Source organism: Trachurus trachurus (genome assembly GCF_905171665.1).
Source record: "Trachurus trachurus genome assembly, chromosome: 4".
In the NCBI taxonomy this organism is placed as follows: Eukaryota; Metazoa; Chordata; class Actinopteri; order Carangiformes; family Carangidae; genus Trachurus; species Trachurus trachurus.
Window position 1 is genome coordinate 8,486,111 of NC_139898.1, and position 17,880 is coordinate 8,503,990.

Here is a 17,880-nt window from a genome sequence, read left to right on the forward strand (position 1 = left end):
GGAGACAGCTGGTCGCAATGTGTACGGTGGCCCTGAGAGCTCAATGCACTGCAACATAAGAAAACACAAATACACAATTGCTAGCCTACTAATTCAGAAAACAGCTTATTAATTTGACAAGTGCACTGCAAAAACTCACAACACCTGCAAACACACAAATGTCTCCCAACATGACAGAAGTGTTTGCAGGAACACCAAAAATGACAGGCGAAGCTAACACCATTTGCAATAATATGAATCGTGGTATATTCACGCTATAATTGATCAAATAAAACTCACCTTATTTTCAGACACCACAGGGACAACAGGAAGCTGTCCTCACAACTTTTAATGTCAAGCATCGGACAAGCGTGCGCCCAATAGCCTGTCACCTTTTGGTGTCCCACACTTATTTTAGGATATGTTGTGAAGTTTTTGCAACATGCTTGTGTATTTGCAGATGTGGTCAGTTCTTGCAGTGCACTATTAAAGTGACTGAGTTATTTCCTGAGTTTTAATGTGTTTGTGTCTTTGCATTGTGTTTTCTTGAGCCGCAGTGAGTTTAGCTTGGGCAGTTTGACTGAATGACACAAATGATTTTCAATAGTATTGTCCTCCAGGGTGAGTGTCCCAGTGTTTAACACACAGATAACACATTTTTTCATGAGCCTTGTTCTTCTCCTTTAACATAGACCCTGTGCTGTGGGAGCTGGCTGCTCGGGGGCCGGGTGCTGTGGCTCTCTCACGCCGCTGGCCTGCTGCCTTACATGGGCAAACCTCTGACTGACTGAGACGCCTGGAATTTCACGGCGTGACGTCACCGCCTACAACTCTCCCAGAAATTTGGATCAAGAAGTTTCACTTTTTTTTGGTGGGATTTGAAAACCTCTGCCGTGTTTCCTAGAAAGCGAAGGTAAGCGAAACTCTGCAACGCTCTGAGGCTTTTTAACATGTCTGAGGTTGTCGGCTGGGTAGAGGCTCGGTGCGGGGCTGCTGTAGCCGGGGCTCATATCCCGGTGTCGGAGCGGCTCGTCTTGTGTTTGTTCGGCCTTGTTAGGCTGTGATATGGATTTTTTTACTGTAGCTCGGACGGAGTTCACAATGAGGGCGTGGACTCGACACGATAGCCTCGGTTGCTGCCTGCTAAAGTTACACGAGGGTACTAAACTAAAGCTAACTTGTCGCCAGCGAGCTCTCAGTCACACATTCAAACTATTAAGACGACGTGAACGCCAAGTTTTGACCCAGGGCGTCTCTGCCGTGTCTGTTTTTAGCCCGGTGGTCCGCTGCTGAGCAATGCGGAAGAAAGACACTGTCACCGGAGGAGCATGAGAAGCCCCCGTCTGCGGAGAAATACGTCCCCATAGTTTCTCTTTATCCGTCTCACAAGTGTCCCCAAGTGTCCCAGATAGCGGCTCGTTAACTCATCCAGTGTTAGCCTGTGAGAAACCCCCTACGTGACACTACATTAGTACTGTGAGGGGACGCACTTGTTTACGACAGCAGCGATTCGCCACGTTGTTTAAATACTTGTGATGATCGTGTGTTAATAACCTACAGAAATCTGTGCTCCGTGCTCTGTAGCTGTGACTTCTGTAGGCTGCTCCGTATACCTCAGAAGTGACAGTAGCCTATCATTCATTGCTCATGCATGTTTACATGTATTTTCTGCAATGCAGAAGTGCACAGTAGGCCTGCTATCAGTCATAAAAGCAGTGTAGGCCTAAACTATATGTTCAGCCCTGCATTGGATTGAAGACAAACCAGGAAACCATCATCACTGCCTTAAACTGTGACATGGAGATGGACAAACAGCCTGGACCTGGCTCCACCCAGACGTTGAGTTGCTACTCAGATCCTCAGCATTACTCATGTAGTTTGTTTGGAGCTGACAAGGCACACCTAAGGGCTAATGCAAGACCAGGCATTATCAATCTATATTCTGTCATATACATGTAAGTGTAAGCCTGTGTCAAGCCCACACATCCTTTGTGCTCTGGCTTGTAGGTTTAACTAAAGGAACTCCCACCTGTGTCAAAGATATGATGGTGTAACCTTGTTTTTTATATTGAACATAACTTCATGCATCATAGAAGTGTGTCATGTGTGCATCAGGATAGCATGCCGATTGCTTGGGCTAATGAGGATCTATAGTGGACACAGACATTGACCTTTTAAGAGACATTTTAAATTTAGAGATTTTCCCTTATTTGATCATTATGCACAGTTTGGGAGAAATTATACTATACCTGGCTTAAAGCAGATGCTTCATACCTCACATTCACCTTCAAAGGTCCACATGGGTCATAGTTACAGATGACTTAACTGAGAACCCGTGGAAAAGTGGCTTTGACATTCTTGTCTTCTTCTTTGTGAATGACAATAGAATCGCGGCCCACACTAAAGATATTGATCTACCGTAAGACATAGCGAGCATAAAGAATAAGTTTCCTTCTCCTCTTTAAAAGACTAAATTCAGACTTTGACTTAGATGTGAATTTCAAATCAATAACACCAAGGTCCCCTGAGAGTGCTGCCATCAAACCGCATACATCTGCGTCGCTCCGACACATTTTTGACTCAGGCAACATTAAATGGAACTGTCTTTAAAATCTCTAGTTAAAAAGGACTCGTTTGACAGCACTGATGATGTTCAACTTAAAAGATGAGTGCCTCATCTGCCTTTGAGCCTGGGCCCCCCTGGTAGGTTTAGTCAAGTTATTCTCCTGTTTGTGTTTCTTGGTATATTTTAATGAGCATGTTCTTTTACTGAGAGGAACAGCAGCAGTTTCCCAGGCTCAAAATGCACAGTTTTAGAGCAGGGCGTGATGTCACGGCTGTGGCTTTTCAGAAAGCGTCACCTGTGTGAGTGTAAGAACAACCAGAAGCTGGTGAGCATCTCTACAGTATGGATAGTGTGGTATACCATGAATTAATGCAAGGTCTGCTGTGTTTCTGCCATTGATGTATTACTACTGCATGTAAATCACAGAGCTATACCAACCAACTTGCTGTTGAGGAAATGGGTAAATGTATTTTTTTAGTGCAGCAGATGGAGTATTTTTTCTTCTCTTTGAAGATTTCAGAAACACATACAGAGCTCTGGTAAATCTTAAACGACCTGTTGGTTTTTCGCTGGTCCTAAAAACGAGAATGTACATGAATGTTATAAAGTCACAGCAGAGTTTTCCCATCAGCCACCGCGTTAGAAATATGAATAGGCATCAACAGTTTCTATCAGGGGTTGGGGAGCCATGTTCACACACAGCCGGCAGCGCCGCTGACTTAGAGTGAGAGACTTTATTTGTCATTGTCTCTGCACAACAAAACTTCATTTGGTCGCTCTCTGAAGAGACCAGCAGCAAACAATACAAAAACTAGATACAAGTGCATTTGTTACTGGATATAATGACTCTTCAGACCACCTGAATGTTTTGAAGACATTTCATGACTTTCTGGACAAACTGTCGAGACTTTTGCCCCACTAGCGAGAAGCACACCCCTCTGTGTCTATACTCTATTCAGTTATTGTCGCAGAGGCAGAGAGGCTAAATAATTAAGATGTTGTGTCTTAATTTCTGAGTGATAATTTTAGTAAATATAGCTGTTGCCACTGAAATCCTGTTTTTAGAAGTGCAGAAAAGCAGTCTGTAAATGGCTTGGAAGTTGACTCTAATCTCAATGGGTTGTATTTCAGTTCCTATTATTTCCCTTGTCTGACAACAGAAACAGAAAAAGATGTAAATAAGAACACTTAAATGGGAATTCAAATTTGTATTAAAAATACTGTATGTGAGCATAGAGAAGAGGAGAGAGGCAAACTGATAAAGAGCGGAAACCACCCGACATTTAGCAGATTGCAGATGATGCCAATAGTGTTCAGCAGCTCCACAACAGTTTGGTCATGTCGACAGCCCATACTCGGTCCAGGAGTTAACCTGGTCTCCTACAAAGATCACTCATCTTTGGAAAATTGGATGATGTGACTCAACGGTAATGATACATGGGGGCATGGTGCCACATTAGGATTTGAACCAGGTAAACACTTCACACCACAGCAGCTGTATCTCTCCACTGGGAGTGAAGCAGGCTGCAATGTTGACGTGGAGGATCAAAATCTTAGTGGCTAATCTTTGTCTCTTGAACAAAATATTACCAATAACTTTAACAAACTGATCACCAGAAAAATGCAACATAATCATGTGCAAGGAAGATAAAAAGAAACTAATTGTTCTTGTGAACTAATCCTGACACTTTTAAAGAACCAGAGCTGTGACAGACCACAGGAGACCAATGGATGTGCCTGTGCCCGCCCAACTGGTCTGCTGTGGTCTTGGGTGGGGCACTGATACAGTCGGCTGGTTTTGCACAACAATAGTAATGACTGTATTATATGTAACAAAATGTTGTAATGGACGATTATTGGCCTATAATTCCTACAGGGCTCTGTTTCACCTCAAACATATTCCCGAGGGGCCTTTTTTGTAAGCACTTCCAGTATATACTGAATGATTGATATGTGTTATCCTCACACTTGCACTCAGCGTACCCTGCTCCTGCTGCTCAAAGTACAGGAGTACAATTACTGAAGTAACACGATTTTGCCATTTCTCAGTCTCCGTCTTCTAGTTTTATGCTAATGACTTTACACTAACTACCTCACACACGGCTGGTTTCTTTCCAGTAGCCTGCTGCGTTAGCTTTCTCAGTCGTGGAGTTAAAAAGAAAAAGTTTAGTCTTATGCCGGGGCAATTTGTTTGCAGGTTTATTGCACTAGATAGTCGGCTTTTACTGTTGCATCAGACGCCAGGGTGCTGTCTCACACAGTACACTGCTCTCCTGCACCTTTATCAGCCCATGAAAGCCTCATCTTGATCGATAGCAAACAGCATGACATGATTTTTAGGCACAAACTTAAAGCCAAGGTCAAAAACCACAGTTATTCACTACAATTAATCTGAACAATGCAGAAACGGCTGATAATTTTTATCTGTATAACATTTAACCAATTTATCAAATAGTCATCTCCTGGGCTCACAGAACCTATAGCATTACCATAATTTATCAGATAATAAACAAGTTTAAAGTTTAAACTCTAACCTACACAGATCAGGTTGTTGCCGACTAGTGTTTCAAGATTATGTTACTCAAATATGTATGTGAATATTAATATATGTAAAATATACAACTGGTAACATTTAGCATAGTAGTTTTCTCCATCAATAATTAAATGAGTGGGTTTCTGACAGAGAAAAATGTTAATGTTATATCCATGACTGCTGCTATTCTGCTTAAAAAACAAGGAAATCTCTAAGGGGATCTCTGAATTTCACTAATTCTAATGCGTTTAATGACGACTTGTTGCTGTGACTTGCACAGCAATATTAAACCAGTTTGTCCTGTCTTCCAGAGGTGCCTTCATATCACATGTTATTTCATTCTCTTAGCTCCCTTCACTAAATAATCGTTACACTGTGGTGAAATATTTTCTGTAGAGTCACTTGTCAGCATTGTTTCCCCCTGCACTGTCTTCACGTGAAGCATTACTCTAACAGTGTGACAGGTGCCTGGTGAAAAATGACAGACCCAAATTTAAATGGACAACTTACACTGGGGTTCATGCAGGATTTATGGGAGCCTGCGCAAGGTTCATCTTTCCACTGACGAACGACGCAGTCAGAGGAAAAAAGTTGACAGCACCCACTTACCACACTGGTGTGGCCCTGCTCAGCACAATTACAGCTGTGTTATCCATTTGAGTGATACAGAGTTTACTCAGTCTTTATTTCTCAATCTCCACAGATTTCAACAAACAGCAAAGGGCATCGCCGGTGAAACCCCAACACAGCCAGAGAGGAGAAAAGGTAAGAAAGCTTTTTATTGTAAATTGCTCTGTTGTGCTTTTCCATCCACTGTGTACTGGTCCTGTTTGGCCCAGCTGCTGTGCTGTTTGGAAGGCTGTGTATATGGACACACAGATACAGGCCCTTTGACCACGTGTGCCTATGAGGATGGTTTGGAGGCTGTGAGTAAGTCAGTGGAAAAAGCAAAGTATGTTTGGTCCTCCCCAGTTTGAGTTCCTGTTTGTTAATCACCTTGTTGCACAACGTGTCGTCAGTGGAAGTTCCTACTAACTTCTTATTGCTGTACTTATCCTTCTGTCGAGGATTTGCATAGCAGGTGTATCATCACCTTTATGTCGGGCCATATTCAAACTGCAGGCCTTGATGCTCGGGTTTTGTTTTGTTTGAGACACAACACCTGGATGCAAACGTGTGGGGCAGTCGGTGTGTGTGGTGTGTTAGTTGTATCCAGTTTATTGATGTTAGCCGAGAGGTTGGGGCTTTGAGGTGTGTGTTAGGTGAGTTTTTTAGAATCAACTCAAGCCTCAGTAAAGGATGATGTACAGCCTATACAGGTTTTCCCCTCATTTACTCAGTAGCTTTTTTAAAAAGTGACTCACAAAAATCAACATATCAATTTTAATTGCATTGCTTATATTTACCAAAATATGTTGATTGCTTTTACGGTGATTAATAAGAAAGTGCTTTGACATTTTCACCTGGTGACACCAAGTGGCTTCTCATATGCTATACTTACTGTAGCAGTGCTGGTGGAACGTCAAACGTGATAACAGGTATTTACAGAGCTACAAGACTCTGTGCAAAAGTTTTTCAAATTATAAAATTGTACCAATTAAGATAAGTTATCAGAGGACAGTTTCTGTTTAAATAAACAGTCTGTTCCTTTGCAATTTGGAGGAAGTGACTTGTGCTGTTTGAAAAAACAAACACGGTCAAGCGAAGGTTTAGCGGCTTCCATGATCTCCGCTGACCCATGACTCTCATGGAGAGTAATCAGACTTTAATTACACCTTCTTAATCACTTGAAGATGATCCCTGTGACAAGATAGCTTCTCACAGTAAATGGGCTATCTTCACCTCCTAATCTGGCCCTGGTTGCCTGATGATAAACAGAAAGTGGTAAATGATGTTTCCCTGCACTTTTTTGATTATTGAAATTTCCATTTAGACTTTTAAATTCATGCATCTTCTCTTCTTTGAATGTTCACTATTTACTCCTTTTAAAATAGACTCAGTCGGAGCGAACTCCAACCAATAGTGAAAAGCTCTCCACAATCATCATTATTATTCCTAGTGAAAGGTATGCACCACAGAACTGGCTCTGCCGAGTGACTCTGGCTCACAGAGTATGGCATTCCTAGCTGAAAGCAAACCAAACTGATATTGCCCTCAATACTGTCTTCATATTTTCTCCATATTTGGAAATGTTTACCTCCTCATGATGGTTGACAGAGGTTGGAAGAGGGGATGTGAGTCATTTCAGCTGCATAAGGCTTTCTAGGGGTGAGAGGAGCCTTCCAAGTCACTGCCATTTAGTGAATCTAGCAGTTTTCTGAGCTTCAGTGATCTGAAGAGAAACTGTGAGTATCATTCTGTGCTCAATTTCTATTGTATTTATTTTTGTTAATGGTAGCTTGTGTGTGTTTACTTGAGAGAATGCAATTTGCTTTTATCATAACAGCTATTATACAATACAACATAACATAATATTATGTAATAGAATATAGGTGAATGAGACTGAAAGAAGCTAGACTGGTTGAACTTCCCTTGCCTTCTTATGCAAAGCTGTCTATGTATAGGCTGCTTGTGGGGAACTTGTGTCACAGTTTGTCACTTGTTGATTGAGCGTTTTAGAGATGTTATTGCTATTTTCCTTGCATCAGACACACAATCAACACACAATGTTCCTGTGCATCTCTGCAAGTATGGAAAAAACAGGGAATTGGTTTTGGCTGTACACCAGTTCACCAGATATTTTGATAAAGTTTGTCGAAAGCTGGGACTAACTCAGCACCGGAGTGAAATTTTCTTTTCTTTCTTTTTTTTTTGGACCAGGAATCCGACCTTGTAGACAGGTTTCTGTCAGTTATACGAGGAGTTAGAGGAAAAGGTGAGAAGTGCAAAATCAGTTGTATCTGACCGATTTGAACAGGCTCTCTTATGATAGAAGTTGTTAGCCCTGCATGTTTTCCTGCACATGTCTTGTGATTGCACGCGTGTGTGTGTGTGACTTGGGGGCAGCTTGGGTCATTGAAAAATTTTGGTTTCGCAACAGCCCACTCTAAGCGATATCTAGATCTTAACAGGTCTAACCTTCCTCCTGGCTTCTTACTTCCACACCTTAAACATTCAGTGGCAGGTGCCTGGTAATTCTCCCCTTCACAAGAAGGAGGTGAACGACTTTACTCGCCTCTGAGGGCTGCTGCTGCTGACTTCAGTGATGGTGAGGTGTGATTAACTAATTCATTTATCTGTAAATTATGGCGGGACTGTATCTGGTTTCAAGCCTCGGAGCCAGTTTCCATCCATCATTGTGAATACTTGTGAGTTTTTAGTTTTATTGATTTATTAGTGAATGTAGATTGTTTTGACCCTGTAGCTTTCATAACACTGACCAGTTCTTCCAACAACTGAACTAAGTCAGACTGGACCACAGGAAACAAGAACTCACTAATGAAATGAGGGAAGCATTATCAGTTGTTTGAGAAAGGAGTGACTTTCTTATGTTCACTCTGGACTGTGATAAGGTTCTGGTGCTGTCTGTCAGTCAGTCCATCACTCAGGCCCAGTACTGTGTGAATCCTAGTGTTGGAAGACAATGATCCATATAAATACCACCATAGTGTCATAAATAAAATTAAAGAAGAAATAAAACTGTGGTTGTTTTTAATAGTATATATTTTTATTTGAAGTTAAATTCAGTTGACCTACATACATTTGATCCTGAAAATATGCACAAATAAAGTAATACTTTGAAACAGCTGCAGAGCTTACCCAACTGACAACTCAAGGAACTTCTTGTTCAAATATTGAACACACTAAATTGATTTAATGGTCAAAGGTCACTGTAACCACATAATACTGATTTCTGGCCATAACACAGAGATTTGTGCGCTAATAATCAAACTAATTTTACATAAAACAGTCAAAGGTCAAGTTCACAGTGACATCACAGTGTTCTGAAAAAACACTCCTGGCCATTGTGCAGTGTTGTAACTCAGGAAGAAGAGATAGTGACCATATTTCCTGCAGTTTGGCTGATTGGCAGAGACATACGACCACAAGGCGGTAATTTTAGTCCTTCCTGAAACTGAAAACTTCAACTTTTTGGCAATGAATTGACCTTGTAGGTTTTGCTACAACAGTCTTAATTAATACCAATATGACCACCACTTTATGGTGGCTCATGGCAGCATGTTTAGAAAGACAATGTTGTGATATCACTTCTTAGCTTTTAATGACTCCTCTCCACTGGTGTTACTGCAACACTTTGTTTATTGTAGCTGGAGTACAAGACACCTATGTCCCAGAACATGCAGACAGATTACTGGGAGAACTTGGGACGTTAGAGTTTTGTCTGCTACAAAAAATAGAGAGTTTTGTGATGGCCTAGTTATGGCAGAGTAGCCATAATAGACAATACGCAGCAGCTGCTCTTTACACTGCCTGGTAGACATGATCAAACATCAGATTTATAAGGTTAATGATGATCTTGAATAAATAATGAGCTCACTTCCAGTTTTCTTTACCATCACAGTATAAAGAACGTTGCCGCAAGCAGTTTGGATGTTTCAGTACATCGTCGTTACCAGTTGAACAAGCAGCCACAGACGCTGATCACAGCGTTACGTCAGTCTCTGGCGACATTTCCAACGCTCTCAGAATGACTTAATCTGGCCTCACTCAGCTCTGCCGCTCTTAATTTCAAGACGCTGACATCCCCCCACGTCGGGAGAGATCATATGTTTTCAAGACAAGTCTTCCAAATGAATCTCGTCAACAAATTAAGGCACGATTAACAAGAGCAATTACACTGAGGATCCGACTGAGCTGAGGAGAATCAAGCTAAAGTGGAGGAGATTATCTTTCTTATTAAGAAAAAATCACTTTAAGGGTTTGATTACTTTCTGTTTTTGTGCGATACTCTTGATTACTCTCGAACCCAATGATGCCTCTTAACCGGCTATTTTTTCCTCCACTCTTGAGAGTAGTAGAGTGCAGATTAAACACTCAGATTGTATGTAAACAAGAGCGGTCCTGTTTCCTCTCAGGGCAAAAAGTGGCGCCAAAACTGAGAGTGTGAACACAGTGGAGAATTATTGGAGCTTTCAACACATGTCAATATTTGAATTCAACATTTTGAGATTTTAGACTCCTAGTCTAAATAGATTTCGATTCTCCCACCCAGTAAAGAGGGTTAGGGTGAGTCAATAAACAACAATCTCAGACACATTACTTCACAACATGTTTGAAGGCTTTGGCCGGGTCCCTCATCTCACTGTTGATTTGGCTGCTGCTCGTGGCCGTTATTATGTTTGAACATAAATCACCACCTCGGTTTAAGGTCTTCGGCGCTTTGATAGAGGCTCGTCTCAAGACTTAGCCAGCCTTTATTGTTCCCCTTTTCCAATACAAAATGAAACCCGCACCCTCACGCATGATGTCATGACCATCCTTCATTGCTGGGATGTTGTCAGATTTGCGATGAGCTGTCAACAGCCCCACCTGACACTTTATATCATAACTGAAGAATTCAAGCTTCTCGCCTCTGAAGTATCTTTCGCATTTTTGTTTGAGGAAAGTTTTCATTCTTGTAGCAGAGTCCAGGTTTCCCTCTGGAAAGGCCCCGCATTGCTGCCAGTAAACTCTGCACTTCTCTCTTTTAGTTCCTAAGACCTGCGGCTGTTTTTTGTGTTATGATCTCTCAAGTTCAGGTTAGGATTTTTCACCATTTGTCTCCGTTAGCCAAATGTCAGATACACTAAATGAGCCCTGAATTTAGCCCATACGCAAAAGTAATTATGCGTATTATTCGTATGTATCCATAAAAATTATATATATACGTTGTGAAATAAAACGGACACATTAGTGTCTATGAAATGAGGCCAAATATGGACTTAATAAGAGACGACAATTCAGTTTTTTTTGCTGTTTATTAATTAAACCCTACCAACAAAATTAAGAAAGTCTAACTTATCTAAAGATTCCTCCTCTGTATGAAAATCAGTCAAACATTGATGGGTTTTTGACTAAAAAAAGAGTGACTACATGTTTCACACAGTCTAATTGATGATAACTAATTAGAAAATCCCAAGTCTCAGCATCTTTGATAAATTTAAGAAAACATCTAAACATCAACAGCAACTCTGTAGCCGTGCTGAGCTTATTTTCTTTGTATGAAGAACAGAGCAGGCAAACTGAAAGGGAATACTTCTTTCTTTGGAGTAGAGATGATCTGCTGAAACTTTCAGTGTAGTTTTATGGATATTTTTCTCTGCTTTATGTGATTGAAATTCTTGTGAACTGAAGGAAACACCACAATCAGGAATTGAGAGTCGCCGGCTGAAGTATGCATTGAAAAATGATGTGCCACGGACAAAGTGATAAACAACACAATGACAACAAGTGAACCACAGTGGTGTCACAAAAACGTCCCGGAGATGCCTCAAAAGTTCTCACATGGTTGCAGCATCTTCCTCCATGCAAGATTAAACTCTACCTTAAATTGTGTGTCAAGAGGCTGTTAGACATCAAAATCCCATTGTCACATGTTCCTGCGTAATACGACATGTGTTCTCAGTCCTTTACAACACCTAGACTGGAACAATACTTTCTGAGTATATGCTTACCTTGCACCCATGTGACCCTGGTGCCCCAGCTATGGATGATGGCAGTGGCTCCATTTAGACACAAACTGTCAAATAGAAGCCAAACAATATCTAACAACGTGAAGGTTGTTATGGCCTGAGCTTTATAAGTGAACAAGAGGAACACAGGAATGAGAAAAATCTCTGTCACACTTTAACAGGCGATGTCACTGCACTGTGTCTTCTGTTCTTTATCCTCTCTCTCAAAATCCCCTATTGGCCTCATATGAGTTATTTTTGATAATCATTCCTTTTTTGGAGTCACCAACTGTGGCCGGTGGTCTGTTTTTTGGGAAATTGTGGTAAAGTTTCAGTCGACTTTGCATTTAGTGCGATTACAACCGTAGGTGTTTCTGACGCTATACCTCCCTTAATTTTTCACAATCTGCTGGGTGAAAATTTATTTTTGGCACTCGTCAACACTTCCCAGTAAACAACAGTAATCTTTAACACTGTCATAATGGTTTAGTCCCAGACAGCGGAGTGATTGTGTGCCAGAAGTGACATTTTCTTTGTGCCCCTATCATTTAGGATCAGATGCCACTAAATGATTAATCTCAGATTAAGCAGAAGCTGAAGGCTAATGGGGCACTTTACACAATGTGACTGATACACACTTGCCCAGCGTGCAAGTGACAGATGCCAGCTTGTAAAGATGGTCAAGTTACTGAGGCATGTTGTTGGGAAAACACAGAGCCATTAATAATGTGCCAAAACATATAAACTACAAAGCACATCAGATTTAGCATGGCAGAGGGATGAGGGAAGGTTAATGAAGACTTAAAACACTGTTGTTGTGGTTGTTTTTTTATTTATTGAATTTTCCATTTCATTCGACCTAAAACACTGTTTTACTTTTGAATACCAACATTAAGTAGTGAAATCAATGAGTGTTCCTCAAATGAAAATAACTTCTTTGATTGAATTCAAACCAAATCTTTATTTATCTAAAGAAAAACTTGTGTTGGTATCAGTTGATCTTTAAATGTCTTCATGATGTGTAGTAAATATTCAGTGTTTATTTTAATCCTTATTCATATTTCTTCTATAGCTTATTACATCTTCCCCTTTTTACACAACAATACTTTCACTACTTGAAAAGTGATGTCAGAAAATTAAAAGAAGCTATATGGAGAGAAACTTCACTATCAAGACTTACTTACCATGTTTGATTTTCTTTTTAGTATGCTCAGTCAACTACAGATTCTTTAATCATAGTCTCAACTCATCCACAAATGCATTCCTTTGACATACGCATATTCATCTCCGTTTTATATTTTCTGTCCAAAGGTCAAAGGTCATGGTCACCTCAACCGCAATTATGACAAAATGTAACACAAATGGTTAATATTTTATCTGACTGGACAGACAGGAATGTTACTTGAATAGTCTGAGTGGGAAGGGAGCAAATTATTTTCTGCTTCATACTTTTGTGCAGCTGTAAAGTCAACTAGACCATGACATTTTAAGGCATGTGAATGAATTAATAGTTATGTATTAATAGTGTGCTAGTTGGTTCATATTAATCTGATTAATTGGTGATTCTTTTATCTTCCTACTGTAGCATGAGAAGTTAATGTTTGATATAAGTAATATATGGAAATATGAGTGGAGTAGGATAATGTATGCAGTGATTTCTGATGTAGGATGTTTTTTTTATGTAGTACTGCCACATTTTGTGTTTATATTATTTATGTGCAGTCTCCACTGTAGTTTATAGTCAATCATGACACTCAGATTTATTTTCATGCTTTCTTTCAGTGTCATAGTCATTTGCATGTTCACATTGAAAAGCATTCTTGGAAAAAAGAAGAAAAAAAGGCGAGATTGTAAATTATTATACACAGCTATAACCAGAAATCAAGTCTTACCAGGGAAGTTTTATATGTTAAGCTAGAATGTAAATGAGCCTGTGCTACAGTGGAATGAAAATGTAAGTGAACTCTTTAAAAAAGGCCTATATTTATGCCTGAATTGTTTGGTCAGATCTTCTTCTCAACTAAGAAATCTATTTGAAATACAAACCCCTCACACAGATGGCTTGACATTATAAAACTAAGGTTGAATTGTTTGGGAGGAACATGAGGTTGTATGGTGGGAAAGGGGCACCGCATACTATCATGAAAGCGCCACCCCAAAGGAGGAGTAGGATAGAGGCTGCACCACCGTTTCGGTCTCTGGTGCCTCATGGTTCTGGACAGCTCAGCATCAACTTTTTCCAGCGGGATGACGTTGGACAATTAACCTTAACTATCAAAGTAAATCTGCCACAGATTGACTTCAAACAAAGAAACATCTAGCTCCAGGCCCAGTCAGAGTCCAGATCAGATCAATATGTCTGAGCTGAATTGGGTCACCAGAGGTTCAACCATTTATGTAATGGATGTTCACTTCCCTTTTCCATCATAACTGTGAATGTTAAATGAATGTGTTCAATGAAAACACAAAGATATGATAGGAGCTTAAGTGGACTGTTTGCCTACACTTGTGACCTGGATGATGATCAGATCGTATTTTATGACTGATCAATACTAGATAGTCGTTATTGTCATTCTGTAAAAACAATGAAAATCCGGGGGGAAATTCACACACGAAACTGCATACACTAAGAGAAACAAGAAAAAGCATCACATCGGAGAGCTATGAGCCATTGCACTACTCGACGCCGCCATCTTGCCTACAAGTTGACATGGTTCTTCACTGTATTTCCCCTCTGAGGCAACTCTACACCTGTTTTGACCTTTCAACCTGCTGGATTTCTCTTGATTGTGCTAAAGAGAAGAGAAAGGACAGGTCAGAAGGGATGAAGATAGATAGATAGATATAAAGTGGTCAAAGTTTTCTGGGTATCAGTTCTGGAGAAGCTGTTAACATGACTTCATTTGTGAGGTTTAGATGGGGCTTAATTGAGTGGGGGTGGGTTCTGATTTTCTGCCACATCAGGCGCAATCATTTTAATTTCTGACATAATCTTATTGTGTCATTGTAAGTGTGAGTCGCTGGTGTCAGCAGCAGATATTTTACCCCATCACTCTTTGAAAGAGCTAAGTTATTTATCAGTCTACTGGCACACTGTACATGTGCATATTTCTCGTGGCTCATTGGCAGGATTAATTGCCAACAAGTCCCCTGTGGTCCAGGAATGCAATTACCTACTGACCCAAATCATTCTCTTGGCTGGAAGTCAGTGTCTGTGCTCTGGCAGTGTTACACCTGGACCAAGTCTTCACACATAACCTCACACTCTCCCCCTCGGTGCATTATTCAAGGCGTGGCATAATCTTTTTTTTTTCTTTTTTCTTATGTTTATGTGATATTCAGAGTGTGTGTGCAAAATAGAGGAGTGACGGGTTATTTATCACCCCCTGAGAACATTTTGTGGTGTCTGTGTGTAATGTTTAGGAATTAACACAAAGATGTCCAGCTACTTTCTGATTGACATCTTGATTTATGGCTGATTCATGTGAGTGTGTATTTTCAGGGGTAGATGTTCACAGGCTTTTGGCCATAACTGCTACAAATGGGGTTTTTCTGATTCTTAGTATTTGAGGTCTACATCTAGAGTAAAGGAAGCTCTACAAACCCAACACCAGCCCTGGACGTACAAAGAGAGGGTTTGAGGTTGGAGGAGACTCTGATTACTTTGTGTTATGCCTACCAGTAATTAAAAGTATATTAATAAATTGGCTGATGAAAATAAAACTAATTAAAAGTATTTTCATTTTAGGTATCCACGAGACAGTGTTTCTCTATTTTATGTATCTGAAATCTTAACATGGGCTCTGGACAAAACCAAACAGTGAAATATCAGAATGTGCAAGCAGCTAGAAACATAATGTAGTACGTACATGGATGTCTCTCACTCCTCTGTGTGTTGACAAGCTCTGGGTTCGCTGGTCGGACTGTGTGTCTGATGAATTTGTACTTTGCTGTTCATGTTCAGTGCCAGTGTGGGAGTCACTTTGCCCTACATGTAGCGAGGTTGAAAGAAAAGGGTGGTGTTTGGGGACGTAGCTAATCCCACTTTCATGTTTGGGGACTGGAGTTGCTGTTGCAGATCTGCAATCACCGTAGTAACAAACTTGAGTATTCCAGTTGCCTTTCTCTAATGATACTCAAACCATAGTCTGTTTCAGGTAACACTGTTGTCAAGGGCACATTTTGTAAAAGATTTGACAGAGACGGAGTCTTCCGATATGTTCAACATTTCTGAGATGGAAAGAAAAAGGAAATGCATCGTCTACAAGACCCGACAGGTGATCTGTTGTGGACGACTCGGCATGATTTGAATTCTTTCTCTTGTTTTGTTGATTTGCCAACCATACTGATTAACCTATATTGGATTCTGAGCAGGATATAGAAAACAAACAAACAAACACAAATAAAAGGTCATGGCTTAAGTGAATGGAATCCATTTATTTATTGTGCTGTTAAGAGCACTAATGCAGCAAGATTTAGACTTTAAAGCATCACTAATGCTATTACAAGTATATAGTAAGAGGTGGAGGGGACTTCCACATACTGTTGGTTTGTCAAAGCATAAAGAGTAAAGCTCCTTTGTCCTTCCACATGTGCATTTACTTGCACTATTCTCATGTCAGATATAATACATAGGAGGTGAAAGGTTGTGGTTTGGGTCTTAGCGAGTCGCCCCAGAATCTGCTTCATTAATGGATTATCCAATTGTATAGGATGTGTAGCGTGCAGCGTGGATCAAGCACCACAGTGCAGCCGCCCTCAGCATCGACACTCAGTCTGCACACTACGGTCTGCTTGTTATTTGAGCTGGCTGCAGGCTTTTTTAGGTTGCAAGCCGCCGGGTTTAAGCTGAGGGTGAGAGGGACCTTACGTGTCAGGTTTGAGGTCACTTGTGTTAATATCAGACAGATCCAGTACATTAGATGCATTCCCTAATCTCTTAAATCCCTCCACTGGCCCAACTTTCATTTGTTGTAGAAGCATTAAATTAGGAAGAAACACACAAACCAAAGCCCTGGATGTGTTTTGCCACCTTTTTAGGGATTGCACTGGTTATAGCCCGGAGCTCCAGTCTGTGCAGCAGTTACAGTTTTTTCAGCTAATGATAAAAGCATTTAGAAATAAGCCCTAGGACTTTGTTCTCCCACATTTCGAGATAGGAAGAGAGGACTCTTAGAAATAACTTTCTCTCTCATCGTGCTCCCCAGATGATGCATCTTAACAAATGTGGGGGATCCCCACTCCTTCACCCAAGCATCGTGACGTTTATTATTCTTTTGAGTGAAACCTCTCAACAACTACTGGAGTGAGTTGCCACCAAATTTGTCTCATTCACGAATCCCTCAGGGGAATAATCAGGTAAAAAAAGAAGAAGAATATGCCCCTTTGGTTCATGACCAAATAACAGAAAAGCAATGTGAGTCACAGCTGCCTGAGCCGTACCATGTTAGCAGCAATTGTTACATCCTCACAGTCTCACATGGAGAACATTTAACTTGCTGAACATGTTAGTATGATCTTTGTCCATATGATTCCATGCAAATGTTTTACCGTCATTTAAACACCTGCATGGTGCTTTCAATACACTTTACTTGTATGTACATACATTTCTCAGCATTTAAGTCACATTTGTATCTAACTGTGCAGCGATTTAGAGACTTCACAGTGAGATGTGTTGTTTGTAGAGCTTGTTGTGTTGACTATTGCAGTGATCAGAAAGTCTCACTTTTGTGACACTGTTGTGAAGGACAGCTGGGCCGTCGGCTGCAGCACTGGTGGAAGCCTTAGCAGAGTTTAATGCTTTTGACAGGCCCACAGAGATCACTACAGGTTCTCTGGATTATGGATGCTGGTCTCTGTGTGTGTGCTCTCTGTAACATGGATAACATGCAGATAAAATGAACCATTGACAATGATTTACTGGATAGAGACGCAACAAAAAGCCCTCTCCATGCTTACAGACTTCACTCGCATTATCAGTGCAAGGGCTGTAAATACTGTGTCATGAAAAGGACACCACTTCAGAAGTGTACACATTCGCTCAAAAAATCCACAAGAGAGCCCTTAAGCACTTGACATTTTCACAACAGTCCTGAGCCCTCACAGACTTATCAGGAACACTGGATGTGAACACATGCCAGAGTCCAGTCTGTCGGTGGATTCTGAGAGGGATCTTACGGGCAACGGGCAAG

The 17,880-nt window shown here is 40.7% G+C and overlaps 1 protein-coding gene across 2 annotated transcripts in view; it reads left to right on the plus strand.

The window, feature by feature from the left end:
* Positions 1-668: 668 nt before the first annotated feature.
* Positions 669-17,880, plus strand: part of lpp (LIM domain containing preferred translocation partner in lipoma) — a 140,097-nt gene continuing 122,885 nt past the window's right edge. For both annotated transcript variants that reach the window (XM_083969893.1, XM_083969894.1), the window contains exons 1-2: positions 669-892; positions 5,782-5,843. The gene's annotated coding sequence lies outside the window, so the exon portion shown is untranslated. The remainder of the gene's footprint in view (positions 893-5,781; positions 5,844-17,880) is intronic.